Source organism: Xyrauchen texanus, chromosome 15, assembly GCF_025860055.1.
Source record: "Xyrauchen texanus isolate HMW12.3.18 chromosome 15, RBS_HiC_50CHRs, whole genome shotgun sequence".
Lineage (NCBI taxonomy): Eukaryota > Metazoa > Chordata > Actinopteri > Cypriniformes > Catostomidae > Xyrauchen > Xyrauchen texanus.
The window spans coordinates 24,789,978-24,798,419 of record NC_068290.1 but is presented as its reverse complement, the minus strand read 5'-3'; the positions used below and the strand labels follow the sequence as shown (position 1 = coordinate 24,798,419).

The following is an 8,442-nucleotide window of genomic DNA, read 5'->3' as shown; positions in this document are numbered from 1 at the left end:
CCACCGGCCCCTCCTGCAACCCACCAGGCCAATGCACTTCAAAATCTGCACTTGGGTAGTCCTGTTCCTGATGTGCTTCAGGAACTGTGCTCAATGACCGATTGTGCCCCCCGGGTCCACGAAGGTCCCAGCGCCGGCACTCGGACGGGCGATGGCCACCCTTGTGGTCCAAAAATATAATCTATGGACTGAGCCTGGTCGAGATACAGGAGGTAGACAAAGCACGCTTTCTGAAACGCCCCCGTCTCCCAGCTCGGACGACTCCGCCCAGCAGTCCTCAGCGGTGAAGAAGTAGACGGAGGACATCTCTCATCATCATGCACCGTCGCACTACCAGCATGGACCATGCTCCGTCTGCCCACCAAGGGCGTCCTCCTGCGGCTTCCAAAAAAACGTGCAGCTCCGCCTCAACCCGGGCCCAGCTGTCAGCCCCAGCGTCGAGCGCCCTGCAGGAACCCGGAAGTTTCCCAAGCATTCCTGAGACGGACGACCCAGAGACCGAGATGTTTGCTCCGGAGCTGGTAAGCAGACCACTCCGTCCCCCAGTGGAGGGCCGGAAGAGAACCTTCAGTTAAAGGTATTTTCTGCACATTTTTCAATAATAGAGCAATTTCCTCTTTCTCTGGGTCACCTGGCCCGCAAATGCCATTCTCACGGCACTCTGCAGCCACACCTCAACAGTCCTGGCCCGTTGGATGCAGACCTTTTGCATCCAGCCCCACGACTGTTCCCCGGCCGGCTGGTTCTGACGAGTCCAAAGGACGTCTCCATGGGACCTCCTCCTCAGTCACTAACCCGCCCCCTGCTGGGTGTGCGGAGCAAGGTAAGTGCTTCGAGTCTTCTCTCAGCACCAGAGCCTCCAGACACTGCATTACCTGCTCCGCCCCGCTGCGAAGCCCCGCCGGGTAAGTCAAAAATAATCGTCCATGTAAAAATGTTGACTAGTAGAAGCTGATTTTGCCGGTTGATAACAGACCCACTACAGAGTGTCCGGTGAGAGACTTTTACCAGAGATGATCAGGTATTTGGGAATAACCCATTTATTGTCACCACAACTCAGTACACTGAATAAATTCGACTTTGCATGTGTGTGTGGTTTTCTATACAGATATAAGAAAATAGATAAGTACAAATAACAATAACAAATAACAAAAATGGAAAAGTGCACTGCTAGAAATGATTAATACTGAGCGGTTGAAATTCGACACCTTTGCCCGCTGAGGAAAGAAATAGAGCCGCTCTGTCTAGCACATTAGTGTGCATGCGCTCAAAGAGTGCTTTAACTCTAGAAGTGAGCTGTATATATATATATATATATATATATATATATATATATATATTAATATAATAACCATATAATGACTAAAAGGCACATAGATTATGTCTTCTAAATATAACAATGCAATACGTGAGGAAACGAGTATGTAAATATACACACAAACATCTTTACGAGCTAGTTCGTATTGTCACTCGCATACATTAACTTTTACACATGCGGGCCTATTCAAACGCTCATAAACTAAGTAGAGAACAATGTATAAACGGGCTTCTACTCACTTTACAGGCATGCACACAACTTTAGCAAAGATAAACGCTGCAGTATAGCTTGCATCCATCCGCTTTCCCGTTCGGTCAGACTCAATTCATTGGGCGCGAGCACTAACCGGCACGTCTTTTCCGCGGCGCTGATTGGCCCGCTGGATAGATGCTGCGACGAATGTGTCAAATTTGTCATATAATAAAGGAACTAAGACTCTTGAATATAACTCTAATAGTGGCCTTTTTTTTACAGTCCCCTTAGTGGCCCTAGCACGTAGCTTGGATGCTTGGCTTTCACTTCCCAATCCATCACTCTGGCTGGCTGGCCGACTCAGTTACGCAATTCAGTTTGACAGGACTCCGCCCCCCTTCGCGGGTGTCCGCTTTACCGCAGTGCACAGCAAAGACGCCAAATCCCTGCGTGTGCGCGACTCTCTTACTCAAAGATCCGATAGAGCCTGTCCCTCCAGCCGAGATGAAGAAGGGTCCCTACAGCCCTTACTTTATCGTACCCAAGAAAGGAGGCGGCTTACTACCGATCTTGGACTTGCGAGTTTTCAACCGGGCCTTGCACAAACTCCCATTCAAAATGTTCACTCATGACACCTCCTAACTTGCGTCTGGCATCTAGATTGGTTCGCAGCGGCAGACCTGAAGGACGCGTACTCCCACATCTCAATCTTGCCTGGACGTCAACCCTTTCTACGGCTCGCGTTCATGGCCAGGCGTATCAGTACAAGGTCCCCCCCTGTCCCCTTGCCTCTTTACGAAGGTGGCAGAGGCAGCCCTTGCCCCGCTTCGGGAAGCAGGCGTTCGCATACTCAACTACTTTGACGACTGGCTCATCCTGGCCCACTCCCGAGAATTACTGTGCATCCACAGAGACCAGGTGCTCAGGCACCTCATCCGTTTAGGGCTTCAGGTCAACCGGGAAAAGGGCTAGCTCGCCCCGGCTAGCGCATCTCTTTTCTCGGCATGGAGTTAGACTTAGTCTCAATGTCAGCACGCCTCACCAACAAGCACGTGCAGTCAGTGCTGAAATGCCTCGCCTCGTTCAGGCGGTCACTTAAAACTTTTCCAAAGGCTCCTGGGGCATATGGTGTCCTCCGCGGCGGTCACCCCCAGTTGGTCCAGCTGATTTGGGAACGGTGCGGCAATGCCTAGGTAGACCTATTCGCCTCCCGAGAGACCTCCCACTGCCCACTCTGGTAGGCCCGGACGGAGGCTCCCTTGGGGCAGAATTGCTGGCACACAGCTGGCCCATGGGGCTGTGAGCCTTCTTGCACAGGTGCTGTGCAAGGTCAGGGAGGACGAGGAACAAGTCACTCTAGTGGCCCCCTATTGGCCCACTCGGAACTTGGTTCTCGCATCTCGTACTCCTAGCGACCTCCCTGGCGAATTCCCCTGAGGAAGGACCTTCTTTCTCAGGGACGGGCACGCTCAGGCATCCGCACCCAGACCTCTGGAACCTCCATGTCTGGCCCCTAGATGGGATGCGGAAGATCTGGCTGATCTACCACCTGCCGTCATAGACACGATCAACCAAGCCAGAGCCCCTTCTACCAGGTAACTTTATGCCCTGAAGTGGCGCTTGTTCTAACGTTTCAGTGCATTCCACTTAGACCTCTCCTAAAAAAGATACTTGAACTACCAGGCATCATGTCTAAGGTTATTGCATGGCAGAAGCAAGACAGTGGTGAATGCAAGACTTTTGTGATGGTGAGCTCTGCAAATTCCATGCCTTGTTCTCCCGTGAAGTCTCTATTCCTCTTCTTCTTTACATTGATGATGTAGAAACTGTGAATCCCCTTGGCTCAAAGACATCTGTTAACAAATTAGGATTTATGTATTTTGCTATCAAATGTTTACCGAAAAAGCTGCTTTCCTGCCTTTCCTCACTTTTTTTGCTGGCAGTCTACAAAACCGATGATGCCAAAACATATGGCAATGATGCTGTTTTAAAGCCCATAGTGGAGGACATAAAATCATTAGAGAAAGAGGGTGTTGAAATCAAAACATCATCCTTTGAGGGAACAGTAAAAGTCAGCACCTGCTAGGTTGTTGGTGATAATTTGGGGCTGAACGCAGTTCTTGGATTTACTGAAGGCTTTGCCAGCAATTATGCTTGCCGGTGGTGCCGTGTTCCAAAAGAAGTCCTATGGGTACAGGTAAAAGAAGACCGTGGCATTCTCCGAACTGCTGAGTCCAATGAGAGAGATATTGGTCTTGATAGTGTCTCAGACACTGGCCTAAAACGTGCAAGTGCCCTCAATGATTTCCACTTTTTTTATGTCAGCAAAAACATGGCACCAGGCATTATGCATGACATCTTAGAAGGTGTAGGGAGTTATGAGATGAAGCTGATCATAAACTCACTGATTGAGGAAGGACACTTCACTCTAGACACACTAAATTACAGGATCACAAGCTTTGATATGGCTTTAGTGATGTCCACAACAAGCCCAATTTGATTACAAAGCATTACCTGTGTAACAAAGATGGGGTCATGAAGCAGACAGCAGAACAGATGTGGTGCCTTTTGAGACTCTTTCCTCTAATGGTTGGAGATCTAGTCCCAGAGTCAAATAGGTTCTGGGAACTACTGCTTCTCCTTCTTTCCTGCATGGAATTCATTTTTTCTCCATCTCTCACTGTCGAGAGCACAATCTACTTGAAGTGGCTAATAGAGGAACACCATACTCTCTTTCTTGAGTTGTACCCACATCAACATCTGAAACCTAAAAACCACTTCATGTTGCATTATCCAAGAGCTATAAGACAGCTTGGGCCATTGGTGCAGTTTTGGACTATGCGATTTGAAGCGATGCATGGCTTCTTTAAACGCATAAGCCATATCACGTGCAACTTCAGGAATATCTGTAAGATGATGGCCATTAGACATCAAGTAATGTTGTGTTACAATTTCTGGAGGTGTCTTTGATCACAATGTTGAAGTGGGCCAAGGTCACAGCACTATTCTCGCTGATCTTGAGAAATGTGATGAAATCCAAGGAGGCTTGGAAAATATTCCATCCTACACAGAGGTGTATGTGCCAGCCTGGGTAAAACTTAAGGGAACAACATATAGGCCAGGTATGACAGTGTTTGTGTCTTACTGTTCAAGTGGTGACCCACAATTTGGATGTATAAGACACTGCTTGGCTTTTAACTCCAAATTCAAATTAGTGATTGAGAAGTTAGTCACTGTTGATTTGAAAGGCATTTATTTGCCTTTGCTGTGCAACACACTCGTGCCATCACATGTATTGATGTCACTGATCTGACCTAATTTATTTGCCTAAACATTGTTTTTTTCGTTCTGTAGAACAGTATCCCGCCACAGCACGGCACTGAAAATGCACAGGCCACCATTGCATCTGAAATTGCACAGCCCAGCACTGCACATGAAAATTCACAACCAACATTTGTTTATAATCTTTTTCCAGATGACACGTTTGTATGTTTCCTGACAACTAGGAAAAGCGTGAGTACTGACAACTATTTTTAATTTGTTGTCAGTACCTTTTTGTAAAGTAACATCTCCTACATTTACAGTAAGATACTATATTTACTGACAAATCTGCTATGTACCAGGATATCCGTGCAATACTGATGAAAGCACCACATGGACCCTCTATTGTGGAGAGTCTAGAGAATAATAAAATTTCCACCAAGCAAAGGTGTGCAATGGTGCGAATTACCGTTTCTTATCTTATTGAGAAATATGGCGAAACGTGAGTATAAATACTATGTATTTTCACCCAAATCAAGACAGAATAAGACTATCTATTTTGAAACAATGTTTTTCTTTCTTATTTGGCAATCATAATACAGACCATCAACAGAGACCAAAAAGGCAATGGCCATTTCTCTAGTAGAGACATTTCCCTGTCTTCGTGACCCTGAAGGAAATGGCTTTGTGAGTGTATTCATCTTATTTTATTCTGCTGACTGACATTATCTATCTCAACTGTCATTTAACTTTTCTGTCATACTGAGTTATAATGGTCAACTTTTTTGTTAAATATTATTTTTTTTATGATTTTTTTATTATTTTTTTAAGTTGAGTTAACCATTACTGTTGTTTTTTGCACATTGGTGATTTAAAGGGGTCATGACATGAGAAACCAAATTTGCCTTGATCTTTTGGTATATAAGAGGTCTTTGTATCATTAAAACGTCCTGCAAGTTTAATATTTTAAGACGTCCTCCCCATTCTAAACGAATCATTTATTTAATCAAGCTCAAAATACAGCTCGTTCTGGATTCATGGTTAGAAGTGACGTGTCGGTTAGAAGTGACGTAACAGCATTTGCATATGACCGCCTCCAGCACAAGATAACTACGCTTTAAGCGCAAGACTACGCTCATTTCAGTATCGCCGTGCGCCTCACAAGTGTTCAGTCGATGGACAGCGAGCTCTGACAGAGACTACTTGTGCACAGGAAAATTACGATGCCACACAGATGTGCTGTTCCTGGCTGCGGTCAAACAAAACCTCTGAATAAGCTGCCGAAAGATCCAGACGTCAGGGAAAAATGGATGCAGTTTATTTTTTGCGGACGTTCCAGTCACGGCAGTGTTAACTTAAGCGTTTGTTCTGTACATTTTAAGGATGACTGTTTTGAGAACAAATCTCAATATGATGCTGGCTTTGCCAGAAAACTGTTGCTCAAAGATAAGTCCGTGCCGACTATTCTGGGAACAACGACGACGCAAACTGTAAGTAGGCCTAATCTATTTTAAACTTTAAACTACTTTTTAAAGCGCAATTTCATTCATTATGAATAATCACAGTGTTTTTACTTAGTTTACTTGCATATTGTTCTGGCTGGGGGCGTCAATAATTGATACATAGGCACTGACGTTAGCCAATCATAACAGTGGGCGTTAACACTGAAGTCTTAAATGGAAAACGCCCCCAAAACAGACTGTTTGAATCAGAGGATGAGAAACAGGGTGGGAAAAGGTCATAAATCACTAGATTTTAAAAGTTTTTCTTAAAAAAAAATATATTAATACTATAATTGCACCTAAGGGAACATAATAATACAATAAAAAAACCCATGTCATGACCCCTTTAAGGTTGCAAATGATACTATGTAGATTTTGAAACATTAAATAACAACAACAATGACAAACATTATCTTTCAGGAGGCCTGGTTCAGCCAGGGGCGAAAACACAGGCCTTCCACAGGATTTCTTGAAGAGCGCCTTCGCAATATAAGAAAGAGGATGCAGGATTAAGAACACAGCCCTCCGTAGTGTCTGTCGGTGAGGAGAGGTTGACTTTCATACCTAGTAAGACTTACGCTTATAATATTTGTTTTCAAGAATGAAAAACTATTTGAAGAAAAATCTACTTAAATTATGTGGGAAAACAAGTTTATTTTTCTTAAACCCATTGGCAGATTATTTTTCTTGTTGTAAGAATAAAATCAGATTTCTCTGAAAACAAGACTTAATATCTTATGCCATTTTGCTTGACAAGTAATTAGTATGGTTTTTAAAATGTTTAGATATTTTTACAGTAAAACAGGACAAAAATACTGGGTTAAATTGTGTAATGTGGCACAAGTCTTCATAGCTATTTGATCGCCCACATTTATTTAATTATTTGATTATTAAATAATTTTACTTGATTTATAGGTTAGATTTTTTGGAATATTTGAATGAAATAACAAAAGGATAAACAGCCTGTTTTTCTCATATTTGCCAAGGGTGGCAATATTTGTGGAGGGCATGTACACGTACGTATAGCTGATGTAAATTCACCAATATGACTTTTCACTTTGTCAATAGCATCAACTTTGTCTCCTGAGAGAGCAATTCAATTAAAAGAATGGCTAAAAAACAAAATCAGACCACTGGACCAGGTTGAGCAGAATATGAAAGCAACTGCTCTTTTTAGGGCTCATTGGATTCGCCAGAACAGCTCCAAACCAATATCTGAGATTTTATCAGATTTCCCTCGTCTAATGGATACCCCAGGCATGGTAAATGCAATATATCCTCAGTGTCTTTTTCACTTCGTTGCCTAGTAGATTGAAGCAGATTAATTTTAAATTTGATTTAATAATAATTATAATAACATTAATCATGTGATAAAGTGCCAGCCTCACTTTCATCAATGAGTAAAATGTGTGAATTTATCACAAAAATTCTATGATATTATAATCATAATTGTCATAATATTAATTTCCAACTACAGATATCTCAAGACTTTAGTGTACTCCACCCTGATGCTGCTGACAAATTGTGGTCATCCTGGTTGCCTGACTTTGCTGACAAGATCATGGCCTTTGCTAAAAGAGATGGACGACAAATGGATTTCCTCAATGTCTGCAGGTTAGTAATTATGTAAAATCAAATGCAGAAGAAACAGTTGCATTAAAAGTACTTGCCCCTTCTTGATCTTCTCTTTTCTCACTTTTTAAAAACACTAAAATGCTGTTTAGCTTATTTAAAGAGGCGTTTCATGTGAGTTGATCACAAGTGGCCAGGCGAGACATCAGGGAATGGTCTCTGATTTCATCACCTTTATGTCATCTCAAACTCAAATAACTTTCATTCCTCTGCAAAACACAAATAAATTATTGTTTTGTTGCAATCTGGAACCCTGGAAAAAATAAGTTACATTTTAGTCTGTTTATTACCCAAAAGCTATCGAATCAGATGACAAGGATTAAACCACTGGACTCTGGAAGGTATGGATTACCTTCATGTTGCCTTTAGGACAATTTTGGAACTTAAATGTTTCAGACCCCATTGAATTTTATTAAAAGTACAAACAGACATCTCCTTCAAATTATCTTTGTTTGTGTTCTGCAGAAGAAAGTCATATGAGATTGAGATGGCATAAGGATGAGAAAATTATGAAAGAATTAGATATTTTTGGTGAAC

The 8,442-nt window shown here is 42.9% G+C and overlaps 1 long non-coding RNA gene across 1 annotated transcript; it reads left to right on the top strand.

Moving 5' to 3' along the window:
- The first annotated feature begins 6,751 nt into the window (after positions 1-6,751).
- LOC127656484 (uncharacterized) lies at positions 6,752-7,881 on the top strand. Its single transcript, XR_007972165.1, has 3 exons — positions 6,752-6,840; positions 7,342-7,535; positions 7,751-7,881. It is a non-coding gene; the product is annotated as an uncharacterized LOC127656484 (long non-coding RNA).
- The last annotated feature ends 561 nt before the right edge of the window (positions 7,882-8,442 follow it).